Below are 24834 nucleotides of genomic sequence, written 5' to 3' on the forward strand. Positions count from 1 at the left end.
CAACAAACGCACGCTGACACGCCGGCCGGCGACCAACCGACCGGCCCACCGGGCAGTCGCCTCACAGGGTCGTCGGTTAGCGTAGGGGGATGCGGCCCTCCCCTCTATTTGACGTGGCATCCACTCTTCCCTTCCTTCTGGCGTCCTCCTCACCCGATATCCGGCCAACTCTCTCCTCTTTCGTCCCTCACCCCACTTCCTTCCTTCCGCGTGACTTGACCGTTGTGCCTTTTTCACTCGTACTCGCGCGCTCTCTCCTTTTCGCAACCCACTTCCGCGTGGCTTGGCAGTTGTGCCTCTTTCACTCGTACTTTCGCACTTTCTTTTCCCCTCGATATCGTCGTTCGCTCTCACGTCGTCTGCTGTGCTTACTTCTCTCTCTCTCTGCCTTCACTCTGTCTCCTTCATTCAGCTCGCGGGGCTTCGGTGCTCTGCTTTCTTTCAAACTGTGCTGCTTCCTTCGTGGTCCCGTTACGCGTCTGCCTCCGCGGGCATTTTTCTTTTTTCGTTCGCTCTCTCGTTTTGTTCTGTCGCGCTTTGTTTAGGAGAGGAGGAAGATGCTTAGAGGCGAAGGCGGTGACCTGTTGCGTGTTTTCGTCGCGGCAGTCGGTGACCTTTCTCTCGCGTCTTCTGTTTCTTTGTCGTTTCTGTATGGCGCATCCTATTTTTTCTTTTTACCGCTGGCCTCGCGACGTTTGGAAGTGGGGGTATTGGGATCGTCCTTGCCCTCTAGGCAAGAGCTCGCCTTGAAAGCAAAAAAAGAAGTGTGATGCCGCATTTTTCGGGCGCGTCACCTTGAGTCTCATTTTAGAGGATCTTTGGAACTTCTGCAACGCGCATGAATGAAGCAGACGACAAGACCGTCTTGCTTTTTTTTTTTTGCCATAGACTTTCCTTTCAAAAATCACCACAGGGAACTGGCACTGCGATCGTTCGGTACCGTGGGAATGATGGGTTAAAAAAATTCACACAGTGACTCCTTTGGGAGTTGTCCAAATATGCGTAAGGATTGTGTCACTCGCTCATCTCCCCGCAGCCCGATGTCATTATCAGTGTTATGAAACTATCCGATCCTTATCAACCCTATCGGACGTGAGCCAACCCTTATAAACTCTTATCGGTTTTTTACAAACCTTACCAGACTTGCCCTGACCATTATAAGCCCTTATCGCTCTTTAGCACTTTATCCATCTGCGTCGAACCATTATCAACCGTAATGAGACCCGTATAACCCCCCATCACTCCTTATCAAACCAATGACTGCTTATGTGTGTGTTGTGCCACTTCAAGCGCATGAGCCCTCAGATATCGGTGACGTTTCGGTCGGTGAAGGAACGCTCCCTACGGAAGGCGCATCCGGCTACCACCGAAACGCATAGGTTATGTGGGGTGCTTGGCATTGAAGTTTCGCGTAAGTCCGAATTTTCCTGATGTCTACAATGCTCCCTGTAAGCTCTACATGTAGTCTTAGATATGGCTTTTATTTCACCAACACCAAATCTTTCAACAAAGCCTTTATAGAAACTGTTCTCCATTGACGTTTGTTTTGTACGGCCGGTACAACACATTGACAGTTCAGACATATTCACCTTCTGCAAGCGTGGGGTCGTGGGTTCGAAACTCGCCACCGTCAATGTTTTTCCTTCCGAATTTATTTTGTTTTATACATTAATTCAGCGATTCGTCTTACGTGACAGGCGGGTTTCCTCGTCCGGTAGTCATAGAAATGCTTACGCATTTGATACATGTATTTGTGTAATATTCCGCGCGTGTTGCTTAAGACGTTCTTGTCGCGTTAATTACGTCGCTTTATGATCTGAATTTCCTATTAGTCGTATTTTTATAAAGGCTTATTACTGCGGACACGCATGTTATTTGCCATTTGTTGCTTATAACGCAATATTTTGCTGAAAATTAATTTTTTTTTCTATATCACAAAGCCGATCGAAGCCAGGAGCGCGAAGTTTAGGCAAAACCATGTATGCTTCTCGTCATTTTCACGTTCGCTAATGAACCATACTGGCTGCTCCCGTAGGTTTCCCGCTGGCAAATTATTACAATTAGTAAATTATATGGTTCCGAACACGCCCTTTGAAGCAAGACCTTTGTCTTTCTTACAGAACTAATTCTTGAACTGTATCGATCGGTGCACTTATTTATACGCCGAGCGAATTCGTAATCATCGTCCTACTTATTCTTACCATAGGACGAAGGCATCCGTTACTGTGTTGAAACTCGGCTTGCGTCGCGCAGACGGCGCTTTAATCGGCGGGTTGCACCGCGTCGTCTGCTCCCGACCGAAGAAGAACGACGGCACGCAGACGACGAAGACGAGAACAACAATAATAGCCTCTGTGCGCAGAGGCTCGCATTAAAAAAAAAAAAAAAAAAGCACGACTACACGCGCTTGCCGCATCGCCATGTCGACGTGAACGAAATAACTGCACGAAAACGCGTTGCACCTCCTTTCTCGGCTCTTGCTTGCTGGCTTGCAAAAGGCGCGATTTACAACGGCGACGGCAGATGCTTCCGCCAACGGCTTGCCGCGGTGGCAGATGGCTTCCCCCGCAGCCGTCTGCTCTCGACGACGCGAGCTGACGTCTGCTCTGTTCCGCGTAACTGCATTCTCGGGGGCTCTTCGAGCGTGTCATAAGTTTGGCTTGTACTGCGAACTTTGTTCTCGTGTTTGTACAGAGTATCGTGCAGAATTTCAGCATGCCCGAGGCGTATACTGCTTGACGCCGATGTTTGTCGGAAGACGTATCCGAGAACTGCAACGCTTAGTGATATGCCACGGCGATGAGATGGAGCACAAAGCGCCAGATTTCTGCGTTGGTCGAAAAAAGAGATAAATATGTTGTGCGAAAATAACTTTAGTAGCGATTATGTCGCCCCCGGCGCGCTTTCTCCAGCAGGTAGGCGGAATACTGTCAGATGAGGTTATGTGCGTTGGAATGCTCGTAAGGCAAGACTTAGATGGTACACACAGGAGAAGGGAGACGAAGTGGCCAACGTTTCGACAAGGAGACTTGTCTTCTCAGGGCGTCTCAACCTTAGGCACAGCCTGCGACATGTCTTGTTTGAGCACGTTTGAACACAAATGTCACAAGATGCTCCGCCCATCTACGGTATTTGGCATAGCGATTTTCGGTGTCCCGTTATGCGTCTGACTAGTACGTCGGTGCTACGCTAACATTAGAGCGCTATAGAATTTCACTATACCCATATTTGCTCAAATTAGTGTGGCTTAATGTTGCTGCCTTTATAGGTGAGAATTAAGAGCGTGTTAAACCATCGCTGCGCACTTATGTGCCTAGAGCTGATCATTTTAGACTCAATATAGTCATATGATGAAATTGCAGTGATTTAGATTGTCAAATATTTATATGCCGAAGTTAGAGCTTTTGAGTCGGTCCATGTGTTATATGTACGATTATAGCATTTTAGACAACGACACTCTACTAATGTTTGCTCAATTAGAGCGTTATTGGCTGCCCATATATAATGGGCTAAAATCAGAGTGCTTTGCAGAAGTACGTATTACAGCAAGGTGTAAGAATGAATAATTTGACTCATTTTATTATATATATAATAAAGCGCTTTCGACTATCTGTATAAATGCTTGTTTGCTAAAGTTAGAGCATTTTAGACTCAATATACTCTTTTGCACTAAAGTGGAAGGGTTTGAGACTACTCTAAAGAACGTTTACACCCTTTGGGGTGTATATCTGCCACAAAACACTAACCGTCATCTGTCTTGCCCGTATTTCCTTTCTTTAACGTTGCGAGCCCGGTACTTCAAAGTCACCAACGGCATGCGCATTATCAGCATGACAGATCATTCTCGACAGGAAAGTATCGAGCGCAGTGTTTTCAAGAAAGGAAACGCAAGCAAGACAGATGATTATTGTTGTGTGGCAGATATACACCCCAAAAGGTGCAACTGTTTTTAGAGTAGACCTAATATGCGCTATAGGCAAAAAGATAGGCGTTTTAGACTCAATCTGTTCTAATATGCTAAAGTTAGAGCTTTTCATACTGTCAATATCAAGATCGCAGCCGGTGCGATCTCTGAGGCCACGCTTCGTCAGTCCACCTGCCTTGAGCCTACGCGGTCACTTCGCGCATAATAAATGTGGCTCACATGAATTTCGGACAAAATGACACGCGCAAATGTAAGCGGCAATTTTTCTGTCGCGAGTGAAATTCTCGCAAGTTTCTCGGGGGCACCTATGACAGTGTAGGCTTCAGACAAGGGGTATCACGAACCTGTCCCTGGTCGCAAGCAAAAAAATGATTTGAGATAAAATGGCACTCACAATGCGAACGTTAATTATGTAACTTGATATCGCGAGTCAAGTTCTTGCAAGTATCTCGGAGGCACGTATGACACAGCAGACGTCAGGCATGTTTCACGGACCAGTGCACGTAAAATAAGACACTCAACAAGACTATATGGGGGGTGTCCCAGCCTAGCCGAGCAATCGAGCGAAAAAATAAGATTTAGGAAACGTGGTGCAAAATAGTTTTGAAAACGTGCGATGATTCGTCGTCGCTAGCCTGACGACTAAACACCGTACGTCTTCGGATCGTATCGGGCAACGTGTTTCTTTTTTTTAAATCTCGTTTTCGTTGAACAGCTTGGCTAACGTTCCACTCTTCGGCAAAGTTACACTCTTTGGGGTGTATCTGCCACACAACAATAATCGTCATCTGCCTTGCTTGCGTTTCCTTTCTTGAAAACGCCGTGCCCGCTGCTTTCGTGTTCGGAATGCTATGTCATGCTGATAATGCGCATGCCGTTCGTCGCTGGAAAGTACCGGGCTCGCAGTGTTAAAGGAAATGCGGACAAGACAGGTGACGATTATCGTTGTGTGGCAAAGGGGTGTAATTTTGCTTAAGAGTGTAGCTGGGGCACCCTGTACCACTAGCGCATGTTGTTAACGAGACCAAAACTTATTGCGACCCTTTTATGCCCAGAATAATACGGCCGCCGCCGCCTGCGGTACGCAAAACCCACGTGCGCTAATTCAGGGACCTACACCTCGGGCGTGCGCGGTCACCCCGCTCGGAGGCCTCTTGTGTTTTCCGCTTTCCCGTTCGAAACGGAGCCGCTCGCGAACGGGGCGAGGAGGAGGGGGGAGGGGGTAAAAGCGAAATCGGCCTCGCGCGCCCCGACGAGCAAGGTCCGTCGGTTCTGTCGGTCGGTTGGTTGGTTGGTTGGTTGCGCGACGGCGATGGTGACGACGGCGACTGGATAAAAAAGCGAGGCATGGGTAGTTATCGGATCGGCTCCAGGCGCACGCGCGGGTAGTGCGCCGACGACCACGTGGCCTTGACAGAAAATGCACGCGAGCGCTGGGGCCTCCTCCTCTTCCTTCTGGCCCGCGGTGGAGCGGCTGCCTGCTGCTGCTGCTGCTGCTGCTGCTCGGCGCGTTTAAAGAGAAGGGCACTCGGGAGAAACACTTTGATCGATTTTATAAAGATGTAAAAAAATGTCCTTTCGACAACCGCATCTTTGTGCATTTGGCTGGAAAAGGCCGATTACTGGTAGAGAGTATGTGGTAGTAGCGGTAAAGTAGTAACTGGTCGTTTATTTCAACTGAAACGGGAGGAAACGAACGTAAAGGAAATGCTGCTGATTTTTCGCTGCAACTGTCTAGATATACATCTGCGCCGCATAATCCTAGCGATTACAATGCGTGGACGCAAAAACCACGTCACTCTTGGACTTCATTAGATCCGCTAAATCTTCTTTCACTCATTTAATCTTCCTTATTCGCCCGTATCCCATACCCCTGTATGCCCTGAGGCATTTACCCTCGCATTTATACATGCATATCTCTATCGTACCCACACTTGAACGGGCGGTCAGCGAAGGTGGGGGGGAGCTGAGAGAAAAAGGCAAAGGGTGAGTAGCTGTAATTGAACGACGGAAGCTATTTGCGTCATGGACGTTGTAGCAATAAATACATCAATAAAAGCCGCTAACCAAATTTATTTCCTTGGAATTTCGCGCCGGATGTCTGACGGCTTCGGTGCGTCAGTGTGATGTCACGGGCTTCACTGTACCTCGTATCCGAGCCGCTCTGGCGCCCGAAAAGTTCGCGAAGCTTGCCACGTTGAGCCTTTTGTTCGTTGACGATCATGTGCAGTTATCTCTGGCCGTGAAAGCAGTTGAATAGTCGGTCCAGAGCCGGCCGTCGGTTTTATGCTTCGTAGTGCGTGGTTTGCTTACTTGAAAAGCCCAACCCTGTCAGTAAGGTTGGCTTCCTGCGCATTTCGCAATTTTTCGGGACCTCTCGATTATTCGGACCTACCTACACCACCACCGCCACCCACTCCGTAGAACACACGTATAAGCGGCAGCCGAAATTTAGGCTGCCATTGCATAAATGTTTGAGACGTATACCCGGGACGTTGACGTGAGCCGCGGCTCTGGCGCCGCCGTCTCGTAACCTCGATTGTAACTGTCTCAAAAGAAATGTGTATTTTTGTTTAATCTCCACCTTAGACCATGTATAGAAAACCGTCGATGAAAAGTATGCCTTTATGCGTATTCCCACTCTTCAGTGCCTATAGATATTTTCTATGGACACTTTATAGATTGTAGTTGGTAAGAAGTCTAAGGTCATAAGTTCATATACTGTCTATGTGCTAGTCCAATAATTAGTCTGTACAAAGTCTATAAAATTCATAAGCTAATCACTACTAACATATAGACAGCCTAAATTTTTCTAGTAATGGTCCGGTGGTGCTGCTGTGGGGGAACACTATGGACGGTCATAATAGTTTTAGCCTGTGCCGTATTCCGCTAACGCTGGCAGAATCGAGCGGGTCAGCGAGAGCGCAAGAGGGAGTGGCCAGCACGGTACAGCCACCTCGTGGCACATAGCTCAACCACACAAACACAAAGCCACAATGTTGGAACAATCCGTGGCCGAAAACGTACGTCCACCAGTGAAGTAGAACGCAACGTTGCTCCAACATTGTTGCAACATTGCAGCAATGTTGTGTGCTGCAATGTGCGATTTGCAGCAATTTTGCTGCAATGTTGCGTTCTACTTCACTGGTGGATGTACATCTTCGGCCGCGGCGCAATGGTCACGATTAGTTCTGTTCAGTGACCGTGTTCTTCGCCATTTTGCAAACGGTAGTACGGTCGCGAACAGGCTTACGTGCCTATAAACCCCCGCCATCCACCTTCTGGTGTTCCGCTGCCGCCGCCAGCTGGAGCCACCGTGAATGAAAGCGAAGCTGAGTGACAGCGCCAAGCCAGCAAAAACGCCGGTGACGTTTGTGTGACCGTGAACGCGCCGGCGAGTCCTAGGAGGAGTTTCCACGACAGAGGTGACGGACAGCCAAGCAGCGCTGGGAGAGAGTGAGTGTCCGTACGTCCTCGTGAGGTACAGGCCCTTCGCTGCCGCTATGTCCGATCGCGTATTTTTCTTTTCTGACGCGTTCAAGGTCGACCCCCGCGTCACTTTCTTCTCCTTGTGGCGAGGATGACTGGGAACAAACACTCTGCCGCTTTCCACGAGGAAAAAAAACGCTGCCGCGCGATTATGGAAACGCGACAGGTGGTGATGGAAGCAGGAAAGCGAACCGGGCGGACATTGTTGTGATAAATGGGGAGGCTATGCCGATGGAAATGAAGAATTAAGTGGCGATCTAACGGTAAATGGGGGAGAGAAATGCGTCAGCATTAGGTCGCACCTCTTTTGAGGTCCCAGATACGCGATTTATAAGAGCGCGTTCACCGCATGGCGTAGTGCCGGTTCAGGAGCTCACGCGACACACGTCCCGCCTCTTCGAGGAGCGAAGTGCAAGTGACGGTGATGCGCAGTAGACCACCATCAATTGCACTGTGTGTGTCAGTGGGAATCGCAAAGCGAGGACAGACATCAATTTGTGTTCGCTGTGTGCAAAACGTGCAGTACTACATCACCGACTTTGTAAACGATAACTGTCGTTAGGCCTGCGCTAAGTTGTCTTGGAGCACGAGTGGTTCTCCTCTGAAGATAAGCATGAGCGAGTAGCGCAGAGCGCCATCGCCCGTTTATAGCGGTGGGTATCGAATTCGCGACCTCCCGCAGCCGAGACGGGCGTTTTAGCGGGAAGCCACGGCCTTTGTTTCCATATTTACGGAACTTCCTTCCAATTTCGATTTCTGTATTCAAGGGTTACGTAGAGCACTGCTTAGGTAAAAAAGTCTAGAAAAGTAAGTCTCTGACCAATGTACGAAAAACATATATTGCCGTTTTGGGGGATCTGTGCACATCCCTCGTTAACAATCGAGTGATCTGTACAAATGTATCCGGGACAGGGATCTGTGAAAAATCTCTTGCTTCGAAAGTATTAGTACAACAAGCCACTTACCAGCAGGATGACCACTATGACGTTTCGGTATCTCTATAGATCCATTGTTCACAATATGTACAAGGGATATGTACAGACCTTAGCAGGATGGCTCACTTGGCTAGTTGGTTGGCTAGTACAGACACTTCGCTTCAAAGTTATTTATAAAATAGGTGAAACCAGCACCCACGCGAACGTTTCGGAATCTGGACAGCACCATTTTTTCACAATCACGGAGCCTGTACAGGGTATCCTTATATTTTGAAATTGTTATTGAAGCAGGCCAGTAACCAGTGTCAAAAGCACATTTACGTTTGGAGATCTGTACTAATGTTCTGATTAGAAATTATCAGTAAAACAAGTTAGACCAATGCATTAATGCCCGCTTTGACGTTTAAAGATACTTTACAGGGAAATTTGTAACAAGCAACCCGTACATATCCGCGCAACGACAAACGTGTGTGTTTTCTTTTTGGCGCTGGCCAGTGACTTGAGTTGCTACGTTATAGACACCTGGCAAGTTCCGCCGTGCTGTCGTTTTGAGCCAATCAGAGAGGTCGTAGCGGCGCCGCGTACAGAGTTTACAAGATGAATTCGGCAATGCGGCGCCAGAGTCGCAGGCCGGATCTGTAGAACGCTGCTGCAGCTTCCCAAAATCACTCTAGAAACCGTTGCACTCTTTGGGGTGTATATTTGCCACGACAGTAATCATCTCTCCTGCCCGCATTTCATTTGTTTAACGCTGCGAGCCCGGTACTTCCAAGTGACGAACGGCATGCGCGTTGTCAGCATGACAGCATTCTCGACAGGAAAGTAACCAGCGCGGCGTTTTCAAGAAAGGAAATGCGGTCAAGACAGATTATTATTGTTTTTTGGCAAATATACGCCCCAAAGGGTGTAAACGTTTTTAGAGCACCCCTGATGGGAGAGTCGGAATGACTCCGAAAAGTTGGGTTAGTCTAATAAACCTTCTCAGTTGGTGCTTAGAAATCACACCTGATGAAGGAGTCTTAATGACTCCCCGAAAGATGTGGTTAGATCTAATAAACCTTATTAGCTGATGTTTCAACAGAACTAGCTGATGTTTAGAAGTCACCCCTGATGAAGGAGTCTGCATGACTCCGTAAATTTTGGTTTAATCTAATATACCTTCTTACTTTGTAATTAGTCTGCAGAGTAAGACTTCTGTTTAGTACTACCAGCTCCTGTTCCTGGCTGACAGCTTGGCTCGGAGAGTCGCTGCCGCTTGCCTCGAGGCGTCCTCCGCAGTTTGCGAGAGTGGTGCATGCCGAAAGAACGCGGAGGAAGGAATGCAAATTGGGGTCGTCTCTTCTTGCTACAATGTAGCGACCTCTTCAGGTAGCCCACGCCCGGGTTGAATCCATTCGCGCGGCTTTCGCACAAACGGGCTTGCCGGAGCGGTTACGCTTAGGCGGGGAGTGTCGTTTATAGTAGCACTGCCGCGTATCTTGCGAGTTGTAGAAACTACTACGCATTCCTGGCACGTAAAATGATAACTATGAAAGTTGGGGAAACACTTGTAAGATGTTGAAGTTTGTTACTGCTAAAGTTGGGTCTCGATATGCCAGACCATGGCGTCATCGATGTTATCGTGACGTCATGACACGTAGGAAACTTTGCCGAAGTCGTGCACCGATTAGGCTTGACGTGATGACGTTGCTCATTCAACAAAAAGAAATGCTTAGTAAGAGTGCTGCGCGAATTCTTTTCTGGCTGCATTTGCGTGTAGCAGCCGTAGCGTCGCCGGAACAGAGCGAACCAGTCTATCGTGACGTCACGGCGCCCTGACCTCCCTGGTATCAAAACAGAGACTGATGCGCAATAAACAGTGTTATGGAAGACTAGTGCGCCATCATTTTTTTTTCTACGGGTTTAGAGGGCTTGCACTTTAATATAACGAAAAAGGACCTTAATATAGAACTTGAGAACTGTAGCGTAGAGGTTTCTGACGTTGTTCTTTGGCGGGAAATAGACGAACTCACGTGACCGACCCGAGTCGTCCTAGCGAGTGAGTTGAGGGAGGCGGGAAAAGTGAGTCGTCGAGTGCGCTGACCTAGACTTTTTCTCTCTCCGTCTCAGTGCCGTCGTGTCGTGCGCTTGCGTCGGTGAAAGGCATTGTTGCAACAGCGCTGCTACTGCGGCAGCACCGAGAAACGGGAAAGGGAGGTGCTTTGTTCTCTCTCTCTCTCTGTCTCATTTCTCGCTCCCTCGTTGGTAGCCCTCTGCCACCGCTGCACGGCGTCATCGCCGGCGGAACGCCTCAGAAAGAGGTGACGACATCGAAAGAGTGGGATGCCGGGGGAACCAGAAAGAGAAAAAAAACTAGATGTATGCATACATTGAGAGAGAGGAAGAGAATGTCGCCGGGGTGTTGAGTCGTCGTCTCCTTTGCGGGGGAGCCACAGTCGTCTGCTCTTTCTCTCTCGCGGCCGATCGTCCTCTTCTCTTTCGTGGTTTCGCAGGCTGCGCATCTTTCGCTTACGTGTACGAAGGCGAGGAGGGACGCGTTTCCTCCTTTCCCTCTGTTGTTTTGGGCGAGGAGGAGGCGCGGCGGGAACCAAACGAAAACCGGCGGGAAGTGGCGGAGAGGGAGGGTCGGTGTCAGGGGTCGTTGACTTCCGCGTCCGTCGCGACACGGGAGTGTGGTGGCCGGCCACCGCACCGTCGCCCTTTCTATTTCTCTTTCTCGTTGTGGGGGAGAGGGTTGGCGTGGTTTGTGCTGTCGCTGCTTTTCGCGTGGTTTTGAGAGAAGGAAAGGCGCTGCTCCGCGGCACGTGTCTGTTCATTCGCCGGAGGTCGCGCGACCGTTCGCGTGGCTGCGAGAAATTGTCCCCGGCTTTTTGGAGCCTCTTGGGTCCAACCTAGGAATGCGTTAGTAGTAGTAGTAATTGGTTGCTTATTTCGAACAAATGGATAAACGAGGAAAAGGAAGTGCAGGAAAAAAAGATTGCTACTGTCCGCAGTAACTAACTGTCTAGCGCAACCTGCTGATACCTGAACCGCGGTCTGCTTCGGAGTTTATCTTGCCTAAAGCCAACAGCTCTCACTTTAACACTCGTATTGCCCACCTGACGTGATTTCAACGTAGAGTGGCTGTATACTACTGGAAATGAGATCGATGAGCTTGCTAGATTGTTAATTTTATCGTGCAATTTAATTACATCTGTTCCTTACTTCAGAATTCTCGCCTGCACCCTGAAGATTTTCTGTGTGTGACAACATCCAGAAATAAACTGACCGAATACACGCACATGCATGAATGATAGACGCATGAAACGAACTTGATGTTTCCGACGTTTCGGGCGGGGTCCGGTTTTAATCAGGGAACGCAGGTAACAAAAACGCGTGTTTCTTAATTACCCGTACGGTATAGGGGGCCCCCGAGCAGGTGCTGTACCAGTATCGATTGACATATATCACCATAAATGGAGCCCCATGTCAATAACAGGGATAAGTGTGTTGTGAATTGCTTCCGTACATCATAAACAACCCTGAGAGAGAAAATGCAGGTGCTACTGTAAGTTTAGCGGACAGCCTAAAGCTTTCCAATTTGATGAAGGAGACTCCGTGAACTGTGGAGGGGAGCGAATGTTCATTATACTTTCCAAGATCTAGTTGGATATTACCGAATTCGATTATCTATTTGAACCGAACGGTCACTATTCGGGAATGCAAATATTTGTCGGATAGTTTTCGAATATTTTAAATGGTCAACTGCGGGCGAGAAAACCTGACATTGGAGCAGCAAAAGTGCGACGCATTCATTCCTGGCGGCCGGTTTAGACGTGAAACGCAAGAAGTATGAGGCACGATAGGTTACGTGCAACCCGAGTACGGTATGCGTACGTGGGGAGTCACCGGGACAACTCAGTAGGCGGACAAACTCCTTATTTGTTTCCTAGTGTGTTGTTTGCGCTTTTAATAGCGCGTCATTCCCGTGAATTTTAGTCATTGAAGATTGCTAACGTTGTGAATGGACCGGCACCGTACGTGAACGTCGTTTAGTATTGGCGAAAACGGCTGTTGATTATTAAAAAAGGGGTGTTCGATTCGCGTCTACCATTACTCGATTCGTATTAGACTCAGTCTCAAGAATTTCTATTCGCACAGCCCCGCTGCGGTCGGTAGACTCTTTGGGCTCGCATCTTCGCACGTCAGGCAGAGGCTGGCCGCTTTCCTGTCCGCGTCTTCGCCGTTGCCGTGGCAACCAACCTTGGCTTCCTAACCCGAGCAAGCGTGTGTAAAGGGGGTGTGGCGGGGGGGGGGAGGGTTACGTCACGTGGTTTCGTGGTGAGAGGGAGGTGGGTGCGGGAACGGACGACCTCCGGTTGCGTAATCGACTCGAACAAAAAAGAAGAAAAATATAACGGTAAATAAACCGCTTTTTCGTGACCTTCCCTTCGGGGTCGTTTTTGTTGACGACGTCTCCGCCGCGTTTTGACTTGAGCACGCGGCGTTGCGGTACGCCGTTTGGTTTCGGGTTGGACTGCCCGTTCATTATGCGCGGCCAGAGGTCGCGCGAATCGACCCTACTGAGTCACGCCGTGGCTGGTTGGCGAAATCAGTCACTAAGGTGTGAGTGAGGTACTGTATTTTGAAAAAAAAAAAAAGGCATTTTCGCGTAAGTACGGTGGTTCCATACAACAGTAGGCAGCGAGGTTTACACCATGTGTATGTGTTCTTGCTTTATATACTGTAGATTTTTAAACATTGTCTTTGGCACGACACACACGCACATGCATACATACATACATACATGTATTGGGGCAATTTGTATTTACAAGGACATTTTGCGAGAAATCAGACTGCCGGCGTACCAGTCCTCGAATATGTGCTAGTGTATCCATGTAGCTGTTCAGTCGTTTAGCCCCGTCCACGCGCGATGTTCCAAGTGCGCATTCCTCACCCTAAACAAAACGTTTTAAAAAGGCCAGATTGGAGATGGCCACAAACACCCATCAATCGTAAGTTTCGCAAAAGGGCACGCGGACACGGCATAAAATAAAAATTAAAAATATGAGAAAAAATTACAATGTGCTACTTCATCTGTCGGCCCCCTCCTTGGTTGTGAACTAACAAGCCGGATGCAGTTGTGTACACCGTGGCGGCAAGATGAAAGGCAAGCTGTAGTCGCCCGCTTCCCAAACTCTCTCACGCAGAAGCAAGACCCCCGGCAGTGTAGTAATTTGTTGGCCCACACGTCACCGAAATCTGTTGTTGGTGGTGCGGCAGCCCTCCTGCACGTGTGCCTCTCACTGGCGAGCAACGAATAAACACTTCCCTGGTGGTCCACATCTCTGCTCGGGTGCCGAACTCTCTCGCGTTCTCGCAGGCCGATTGGCCCGCCGCCCGCCTCGGAGCGAGAGACGGGCACGAAACTCCTCACGTTTCGCCGCCAAAGCGACCGTCTCGCGTGGCGTGGCGCAGACGGGTGACAGCTTTGTTTACTAATCGGAGCAGCGTGCTCCCCCTCCTCACCCCACCGCTCCCCACTTCACCCCCGATCCTGGAGCGGGTCGCGCCAACACCCCCTGTTCTCTAGAGGGTGTTGGTCACGCCGACACCGCTTCGGAAGCGTCGCATGCGGCACGGTTTACACAGCTCGCTGTGCGCCACGCTCTTGATGGCCCTCGACTGCGGGCATTGTGTTGCAGCTTGTTTTGAACTCGACTGTACGTCGGGGTGGCCGCGCTTTCCTCCCCGCGTCTGCGTCGTTGCCCTGGCAACCAACCTTGGCTTCCTGTCCCGAGTGTGTTTGTGCGTGTCTGTGTGCGTTCAGGGGGGAGGAGGAATGGTGGTGTGGAGAGAGAGTGCGAGGTGGCGTCACGTGGTTTCGCGGTGTGGGGGAGAGGGGAATGCGAAAACAGTGCTCCGGTGGCGTAATCGACGCGAGCAGAGAGAGAAAAAAATAAAATAAACCGCCTCCTTCGTGACCTTCCCCTCGGGGTCGTTTCTGTTGACAACGCCTCCGCCGAGGTTGTGGCGATAACGGCGTTGCCGCTGCCGAGCTCGCGGGGTTCCGGGTTCGACTCCCTGTCCGTTACGCCGACTGGAGGTGCCGAGTCGCGCGAATTGGTGCTCCCGAGTTCAACCATGCATGAGGTGCCTTATTTGCGAGATAACGGAAAAGTATTTTGCGAAAGTACTTGAACGTGTGGTAGTCCCTCCCTTAAACAGTTATCGGAACGCGAGATCCTCCGAGCAAAACCTAAATTTCATCGCAGCCTGGGCACAGGTCCTCGAGCCCAAAGGTGAGAGTTGGTACTTCTCCGTAGAATCATTATATTCCTGACACACATTTCAGACTCTGTGCTGAGGTCGTGAGGAAATTTAACGTATACTAATTTTCTGTGCTCCGAAACTTCCGAGGTCGGCTGTACGTGTAAAAGTAAGCGCGATTTACAACAGGTGTGTGTGTTTTATACTGTACGAATTTATTAACATTGCCTTCGGCAGATAGGGCATTTGTGAGTCCTTGAAGTGGATTGCTCGAAGAGGCAGACGTTACTTGCTCGAGTAATCGGACTGCATGATCGACTAACTAACAAAAATTTTAGTTGTGTTGCTAACCAATTGCTCTACGGCACATACCGTAACTTACGAAGCATAGCCGGTGGGCTTGCAGAGAATACCGGGTATCACTTTGAGTTTGAGTTCATTGAACGTTACGTGGGGAGGGGGGGGGGGGGGGTGTTACATATGGAGAAAGGCACACAGGAAGAGATCTTTGTGTGAGCACTGCGATGGGACCTGAGGATGGCACGCGTTTTGAGATGTTCACCGTCGAACTTACGGCAGAAATGCACTGTTGCTCCACTTACTCGTTTATAACAGAACGCATTTTTTTTCTTCTTGAATTGAAGCATTGGGTAAACATCCGTCGCCGTATAGCCCAAATGGTTGAGCACTGCACGCGTAATATGCGGAGGTTGTGCGTTCGGATCCCACCGGCGGCGTTTTCTTTTTTTTTTCGTCCACATTCATATCGATTTACCTTGTAATTTCTTCACTTACTGAAAACAAAAAATAATTTCCCCTTTGCTTTCCTTGGCTTCATTAACTGTTTGCTCCATACGTGTTTCTCGGTCGCGATTGGCTCCTTTGCGCGAACTGCGGGAGGGAGCCCATCGCGGTCAAAAATATCGATCCGGATAGGGCTCGATCGCGATCGAAAGTGGTCTTGTGACAGCGGTATTAAAGAAACCCACGTGGTCAAAATCAGATCGCGGTTTTGCGACGTGAAACCCCATAGTTTTTTTCTTTTTTTCCCCGTGCTACTTTTTTGAGCACGCGTCCGGCTTTTGTCTGATGAGCTGTTCGACCGATAGATAACCTGCAGTCCGTGTTTGAGAAACTTGGTCTGCGGGAAAACTGATAACGCGGAACTGCCGTTTGGACCAGTGCCGCGCGTGTGTCTTGTTATCTGCGCCGAGATAATGACGTTCGGGCCTGCAAAGGCAGTTTCTCGACTACGTGGTCTTTTGTCAGGTACACGAGGCAGCTTGGCCTGATGCGTATTTCCTGGTTACTTTCGTCGGTGTGACCTGTTTCTGGCGCGAGTAATGTTGCCGATGGGTTGGACTACCGCGAGCCTATTTTTTTTTTATGTAACGCCGCAGGAACGAAGGCCTTTCCCAGCGATCTCCAATCACAGCTGTCCTATCGTCAGCTGACTCTCATCCCTGTGCCTGCTAATTTTCGAATGTGGCACCACCATCCGAGCCGTCCTCGAGTGCGCTCCTCTTTTTTTTTTTTTTTGTCTTCTTGGCATTCAATTCAATAACTCTGAACAGATCGCTGCTTATTACCTCGGAGGTACGGAAGAGTTGGACCAAGGTTACGAAAAGTTGGGTCTAATGTCTGGATCAATTTTGAAGGACCGCCTGACGAGCGATGATAGGCGTAACATTGAGGGAAAGGAAGACAGCGGTGGGGATTAGAGAGCGAACAGTGGTAGCCGGCATTTTTAATTTGAGATTAAGAAGAATTGGACAGGCCATGTAATGGGTAGGGTATCTAGATGACCGGTGGTCTGTTAGAGCTATACAATATTTCAGCACAGTCGGAGGCGGCAGAGAATCAGTTGTAAACTTGTGATGAAAGTGGTCGATTTGCAGGTAAGACGGGGTGTCGGCTAGTGCTCAAGACGGGGCTAAATTGGGAGATTGCTGGGAGTTGACCTTCGCACTGAAGTTGTTGTCCCTCCGCCCAAGTGGCACGTGGCGACTTGGAACAGAAAATCGGCCGACGCTGACGATGAAGTTGGTCTAGTTAGAGCCTCTCACAGGTGGGCGATCCAGCGTTGCCACCGAACAGCAGCAGAGCTCGCTTCAACTCCTTATACGCGCGTGGGCTCCAGCCATTTGCGTGGCTTTTTCGTCCCACCTCACCGCCCCCTTCTCCCCCACCTCTGGGCTGACGCCTTCGATGGAGAGGACGGGAGGGGGAGGGTTGTCCGTCGCTTCGAGCGGTGAGGAGGATTCTGGCACGGTGTGGGTGAGGGCGATTTCGTTGTAGTAGTAGTAGGTAGTACATAGGGGGTGGGGCAGCAAGGAGTGTTGGTTGTGGACGCTGGAGCGAGAGAGGTTGGTGTGCCGCAAGCAGGAGCCCGGGCCTTTTTTTTTTTCTCTCTCTCCATTCATGTTGCATGGCGTTGCTTGCCGCCATCCGCACGTTCGCGCGGAAAAGAAGAGGTGCGGTTGCGGCGACGACCTTGGGCAAGGTTCTTCCGGGATGACGTCACGTCGCGTTGTGCGTGCGTGTGTGCGTTCGCGGCTGAACTTCCGCGTGTCTGGCTCGCGGGGAGAGTGAGAGAGAGAGAGAGCGGGACCGAAGAAAGAAACCGGGGCCGGTCTGCGGGCCTCAAAGGATTGTTGGGCGCGTCGTCGTCTGGAGGATGAGAGAGAGAGAGAGAAGCCGATGCTGTTCGCGGATGGTGCAGTGTAAGAGAAAGCGGGCGAGGGTCTTAGTGCCCGAACGGCGCTATTGGGATGACAACGTTCGGTGTTCTCCCCGTGACATCACCCGCTCTTTCATTATATAATTTTTTTTTTTTTGCTTCGCGGGGGCGGTGGCTGTTTTCTGTCCTGCCACGAACCGTATTCGTTAGATGACGACGTGCCCGTTATCGAACGTCTTAAGAGCAGCCACCGGGTAATCCCCGTCGGAGTAGCCGAATTTTTTCGCTTTGAAGTATTCCCGTGGGGCTCTTGCTTGAGGGCGATATCTAGGCTGGCGGCATTCAAAGCGTGAGAACGGACCGCATTGTTCGAGCCGCAATTTGTATATGCGATGGAGTAATAACGGGACGTTCTTGACTCGCCATTTTTTTTTTTACCCTCGGTGAGTGAAAGTCAAGTTCTGTAAATGCAAAAGAAAAAAAAAAGAAATACTGGCAAGACTGGTCATCATCGTCGGCCTGTTTTTATGTCCACAGTCCCGCGCTGTCTGATTCCAAGTTGTGCCTGTTTGTAAATTGGTTGTAAAGCTCCCTGAGTGTACATTTCGCCTCACACATTCTCACTTACACATTTGTACATTGCACACACTAAAGTGTACAAACTTTATTTTATGATGTCCCCGTTGTCACGAATGCGGACAAGAACCTTGTAAGCTGAAAAAAAATAACAGCTTTTAGTTCTTGTTCCAGCGTTCATATTCTGTAAATGAATGAGATTGAAGATTGACATGCTAAGACTATGTCACCGCCTTCGAGTCATCCGTGCTCAAACTTTGCCAAAGGAATGTCTCGGCGTTCCAGCTGACATTGTGCCGAAGTGTTTGAGGCAGCTTTTAGAAAACTGTTAACTGGAACGCCAAATTATCTCGCGGCGAAAGTCGCATGTCTCGAAAAGTGGTTACCGTGACGACGCCGTTTCGAGGGCCAACTTTATGAAACTAAAATGTCCTACGGTTCCCCGTCTGGGTATTTTTGTCGTGCCAGAAGCGCGTGGTAGAGTTTCTGTAGCTCTGAAATATATATATATATATATATATATATATATATATATATATATATATATATATATATATATATATATATATATATGCGAGTACTTTAACATTGCGTCACGTCGGCGACGCTTAGCTTTACACCGTTTGCATATTTGAAGATTTTTTCTTACAGGCCTCGTATCAGGCGTGAGGTAAGGCTGGCGTCTCAGTAAAGGAAAAAATAAGTATAGAAACAATGGAAAGGGAGGAATTGTCTTCCGTCCGACTTAGCGCGAAGCTACAAAGGGTTTAAACCCATGCGAGTTCCTTAGAAAGAAACCTTCGCAGTTGAAGAAAAATTCGTCCCGGTGAAAATAGCTTCGTGTCATAGTTGGATGGACGACAATTTTTTTCCCTCTCTCGAACTTTCCTCCACCCTGCGTGCTTCCGCAATTTAGCAAGAAATTCAATAAGGCTTCGAGAGGGGCCACCTGGTAATGACATCGTTCCGTTTTAAAACAAGCAGTTGAGAATTTGCGTCCACGTGTGTCAGTTTATTTTTTTGTCCTTTGTGTAACAGCATAGCGCAGTAAACGGAACCGTTAGCGAGAAATGAAATCAACAGTTATACAGCGGAATATCGATAAGCGGAAATCGTTTAAACGGAATTGCCCCTTAAGCGGAACGCCATCCTTATGGTTAGGCGGTTTTCTATTCGTGCAATTCTGTTCGGCTTTGTCTCTCGCTAAATGTAACTCCTGATAAAAGGAACCAATTTCCCTGGTCCCTTGAGGGGCCCTTTAAAGAGAGCTCCCCGCATCCGTGTACATCGCCACCGTGCCTTTTTTGTTTCTTTTATTTATTGTTATTTTCTTTTTAAAGCCCGCGGGCTTCGATTTTAAAGCGTCGCGGCTTCTCCGAAGATGGTCTCGAAGGATGAAAGATGGCGGAATTTCAACGCCCGGCGACATGTGGAGAATACAGCCGCCAACCGCGCGCGCGGGGTCCGGACTGATTTTTTTTTTTTCGGCGAAATAACGCCGCTGGAAAGCGGGGAGAGTCGACAACGATACGGCGCCGAGCCAGTGTCTCCCGTATCGATCTGTCTCCGACACCTCCTCGTCTTCATTCTCGGAGCCTCTCTCTCCGCCGGAGTTTCGACCGTGGGCCCTGAGAACGCACGCACGCACGACCGTATCTCAGCACACCTTGTCGTCAGAGAGAGAGAGAGAGAAGGAAAGAGAGGGAGGGAGAGGGAGTTGCGTCAGCTGGTGTGTTTGTGTGTGTGTGCTGAACCCGGCACACGGTGGCGCTGGCTGAACAGACAGAAGGCAAGGCCAGTGAACGCGCCGCAGTTCCTGGATTTCTGATTCGGCCCCTCCCCCAGCCCTCTGTATTTGCGCATTCGTCATCACTACGCTGCTCAAGCCGCAGAGTTTCCTAAAACAGTCACCGCAGGGAGCTCTGGCGCTGTTGGCGATTGGAAGATTGGTGGAAGAAAAGTAGGGAAACGACAAAAAGCGGAGACGTACACAAGCAAAGTTCGCAATAGGGGATCAGAAAATTCGGTTGTGGGAGTTTTACACAGTGTTCTCATTTTTTTTTTCTTTTTTAACCTAGTTAGGACGTTAGGCGTAGTATAATAACAAGAGCTTGGTGGCGCAGCCCACCGCCCCGTTCCAAAGGGGACGCTCATAACATCCATCCATCCATCCATCCATCCATCCATCCATCCTGCAGGGGCTGCCGGTGCTGAGATTTAGCCAGAATGTAATACGGGTTGTAGGCCTTGGGATTATTCTCCTAAAATTGGTTCTGACTTCAAACGGCTTTACGACTTTACAGTATTGATCCGTCTTCAAGATGTTGCGATATAAATTCAACGATTCGCGATGATATATTCGTTTGCGCTGAAACCTATTGCCCTTACGCATGTTGAAAAAGAAAGGAAAAACGATTTTTTCCCGTTATTTAAAAAAGAAGCATAAAGCGTAATAGATAAGCGCCACCAGAAGGTCCGGAGCCACAAGTAGGAAGATTAGACGAATCTCCACGGGCTACTTGTAATTCCCGTCGTAGCCAAACGATCGAAGCGCCACAGCTCGCTCTAGTAATTTTAGTAGGAAGCTCCATAGTTTCGATTCTCGGAGGCTATTTCGTATTGTGCGTGTGTGTTTTGCGCGCTTAACCGGCGCACCCACTTTAGGGCGGCGCTAATTGGACAGATGTCAACAGGCAGACGTAATTGAACAGGCAGACGTAATTCCTGGAACAGACGTTCCTGGATTTCCGATTCCACGCCGACGCTGTAATGGTGCATTGGTCATCCAAACGCAGTTCAAGCAACTTTCTCTCTCTCTCTCTCTCTGCTTTACCTAACGAGTGTAGCGTCTCCTGCTCTAAGTTAATTCGGTTCACCTGCACTTAAAGATACACCAAAGAGAATAAGTTGCGCTGTATAAATAAATAACCGTTTCACAAAACCAACAAAAGCCACTCTTACCGTGAGAGGAGGCGTGGTAAGTCATAAAACACATAAAAACACGATACTGGCGGCGCCGCCGCCTTCGAAGTTCCTGCATTAGTCAGCTGTGACGTCATGGATTTTGACGGCGCCTACTCGGGCCTAGCTTATTTTTTATCGGTAAAGATGGACTGCCTCGCATTTAAAAAAAGGAAAGAGAGCCAATCAGACTGGTCTTGGCAAGTTTCACGATATTTTACTGCCTCGCAAGGACTCGGAACACGAGAAAATACCCTGAAATGGGTGACGTCACATCCTGACGTACCGACGCCGATCTTTCGGCGCGAGACCAACAAAAAATTGAAGTTTGGCCTTCAGTTTCTGTTGTAGTAATATAACTAGTACCGCGAAACTAGGTAAAAAAAAGTTTTGCGAGGGCACTTTGTTAGTCTAAACTTATTTTTTTTTTCTGAGCATCCCTTTAACCACGGTCGCCTTCCACAAGCTGTTTAGCCTTAGAACGCATGTATTCGAATCCTGCTGAGTACAGCAGTGCTCGAAGGAACCGCTTGAAAGTCACGAATGTCTTTGTCCAGTGGGGGTGAAAGGAAATAAAAACGAAACTGCGTATAAGCAGGCGCACCTGGACTTGATCACCATAATTTAAGGCTTCGCTCTCGTGTTCTTTTTGGAGTGCAGCCAAGTTTGTCCTGTCGGTGTTGGCGCCAGCTGTATGCAATGTTTCTGTCTTTCCTATTTCTTTTCGTTTTGTTTCTCCCGCATCCTTTTTAAACGTGTTGCGCGGCGACCGTCTGCTTCTGTTTGCGCTTGGGCCAGGTGGTCGTCTGTTCGCTTTCGCGCCGTCTGCTCGCTAGCCTACATGGACCGCTCCATGCATAGAGTTTCTCACAACATTACCTAGAGGGAAATCTGGCGCTGCTGCGCTGTGGTATGCATGGAAATGCCGGTGTATTGTGACTTCGGATTGGCATCGTTCTCGGAGAGCCAGGCAAGCCCCGTTCCGTCTGTCACAATGATCCGTTTTCTACTAAAACAACACGTAAAGAGCTGTTTTAGCTTTATTATTATATAAATACACGTTTTGTTTAACTATGAGAACTTGTTATTGCATGTACAATTATATGATACGTAAAAAGTATCAGCGAGCCGCTAAAGTTGGAGTACAGACGACAAGATTCGCGCTCGCTTTGAAAACAGTTTGTCGTCTGTTCTTTCTTTTCTTCGCTTGGTCATGCATTGTAGGTGAGTTAAGATGCAATATGCGTTAATGAAAACATTGTGTGAAGATTTTACTTTAAGAACGCGTTATTTGTGTAGCCATATCCACGTTTTAGACGAAGCCTCCTACACCAGCCAACACGAGCCTCACAGGCACATACACCGTCATTCCCATGACGGCACGGCGCCCCTTAAGAAACTCCCATAGACGTTGGCGCCAGTTCCCTCTAGGTGTTATATTGAGAAACTCTATGGCTCCATGTAGGCTCCCTGGCTTTGTTGCTTAACGAGCGCCACCAATCGGCGACAGCCGGCTCCATTGGCTACGCTTTTCGTACTGTTCAAAGCGTACTTTCCCACTAGAATTACTATATGGAACGCTGGCACTTTGATCGTTTACCATGACGATGAAGCTTAGTACGCGGACTTGTCTGAATTTCGTGTTCGTGGCTTCGGACATTCCTGTAGCTTCATTCGGCACGCTTTGTCTGCCGTACTTGGCCTAAATTTCGAAGCTATCCTATTTTTTCTAGACGCAGATGGCAGTTAGACCCTGCGCGCATGCACAATTGCAGCGATTGGTTGAATTTATAGCGCAAGGTTTTGTTTTAAATGATCCGCGTTTGCGGAGCCGTTTGAAGCCAGATGACTCAGTTTAGGCAAATCCTTGTTGGTTTAACCGCCATACTTCCAGCAGCCGTAGAGTTCACTCTAGTTAAATTTCTCGGAAACTGTATGGTTGTTGCAATTCATTGAATTCTGGGGTTTTACCTGACAAAACCGCGATTTGGTTATGAGGCACGGCGTAGTGGGGGACTCCGGATTAATTTTGATCACCAGGGGATCTTTAACCTCAGTGCGCGGGACAAGGGCGTTTTTGCACATCGCCCCCATCGAAATGCGGCCGCCGCGGCCGGCATTCGATCCCGCGACCTCGTGCTTACCAGCGCAGCACGGTGACAGAATGCCTGCGCCAATCGCGCCAAACTGCTTCGAGAGATGTTCTTTCCGCCTTCCTGCGCCAAAACGGCATTTTAACGAAAATTGCGCCGAGCCTGCGCCAAAGCATGCATAAGAGCGAAATCCTACTTCCGTGGAATCTTCGCAGCTGGCAAAACTAAAGTCAAAATCAACAGCACGCTATCATCATCACCATAGAAGGAAGCAGAGGCCTCTCAATAGGTCCTTCGGAGTCGTCTGGTTCGTCATTCGCACATTTTCTCTGACGGACGTACAGCGAATGTGGTGCCGCTGTACCTTCTTGCTGGCGCTTTATTTCGGTGTTCGTCGAACACGTCCGCGTGGTACAGCGAAGTTTGCCGAAGGAGGAGGTCACCTTTTAGGATTACAAGATAGCTTTTTAGATGTTTATGGGTGATAGCGGGGCTATGCAATAGAGCCGCTACGATAAGAATCGCACGTGGTGCACAATTAAGAATGGTATTATAGCGAATGAGGTCGGATGTGGATACACCGCGAGAGCCGGCACCTGCATCGATGAGTGCCGCCATGTTCGTCGACGCAAAACTTTTATGTCGAGCTTGGGTCGCTGCGCTATTTCGGTGAAGCAGTGGCGTCGACGTTTTTTTTTTTTCTTTTGCTGCCCCTATTCGAAAGCCGCCTGATGTGTATGGTATGCGCGTGGTGTGGTAACGTCTATGATATGGCATGTGCATGGCATGACATGGTATATTTGCAACTGCAATTTGAGGTTCTGGTACGTCTTCCTCATTGGATTGATTCGAGGGTAGTGTAGAGTTAAACGGTGCTTCACTGTATTACTCAGGCGGACGTCCGCCACAGACGCTGCTGTGTTGCTCCGTGTTTTCGATCCCAAAAATGACATTTCTTAACCTGAGCATCGGAAGTATCAGTACAAGTATTCAATGTAGTATACTTCACATACAAAAAAAAAAAAAAAAAAAATTGTAGTACACCTCGCAGCGTTGCCAAGCGCTTCAGCGCTGCGCCTTTATTTGAGCAGAGACAGCTCGCAGTAGAATGCGCCGGCGCTGGATCGATTCGTTATGTGGCTAGTGGTTAGCGTTGCTTTTAATCGGCTTAGGTAGAAAGAACTCGGCGACGTCTACTTCGGCGGTCAGCGCTTCCGGTTTTCGAACGACGACTGGAAGCGTCTTCGCGCGCCGTCCGTTGCAGGGGGGGAGCCCGCGGTCGTTTTGTATACTGGCGACCCCACGTGGTCAGGTCGTACATATCTTGCACCCCCCCCCCCCTTTCCTCCTCAGTTTTCAATTTTTTTTTTTACGTCTGGGGCGGTTTCTTCGCTGCCTCGAGCAGATTCCCGTCGTACGATACGCACAGCCGATTGCAAAGCGAGCTACTTCAGAATCGGCGCATTGATCTGCGACTTTGCTTTGTTTAATCCTCGGCTAATGACGCCTGCCTTCCAAGTTCAGCACGGCCGACACAAGTTCGTAGGCGATCGGGTAACACCGCGTGTACTACGGCGCTACTTAATCATGCCACTTGCCTAACTCGTCCGTTTTTCTGTGTGTTATAAGATAACCAGGGCGCGATATCGTACCGCTTTTTTAAAATTGTTTATAAACGTACGCTCGATTCGCACGAGGACGGGACAGAGAAGCAGGACAGGATGCTTTTGCGCCGTTTTCTTTATAATTCATATTCGCCTCTTTGTCGTTAGGGAGTTTTAGCTTTCCGTGTACTTCTCTTCTACCGTTTGCGGATTACCCTAATAGCCTAGCAAAGCTGGTTGCGACATCTTGTGTCGCTTTTTTAACTGCAATGTGTTTTAACATCTTTGTGTCGAAGGAAAATCATAAGAGGACTGCACTTTT

The 24834-nt window shown here is 49.0% G+C and overlaps 1 protein-coding gene across 2 annotated transcripts in view; it reads left to right on the plus strand.

Annotated features, from left to right (window-relative positions):
* Bap170 (Brahma associated protein 170kD) overlaps positions 1-24834 on the plus strand; it is a 97297-nt gene that overhangs the window by 13202 nt on the left and 59261 nt on the right. The gene's annotated exons all lie outside the window — the stretch shown is intronic.

Source organism: Dermacentor andersoni, chromosome 10, assembly GCF_023375885.2.
Source record: "Dermacentor andersoni chromosome 10, qqDerAnde1_hic_scaffold, whole genome shotgun sequence".
In the NCBI taxonomy this organism is placed as follows: domain Eukaryota; kingdom Metazoa; phylum Arthropoda; class Arachnida; order Ixodida; family Ixodidae; genus Dermacentor; species Dermacentor andersoni.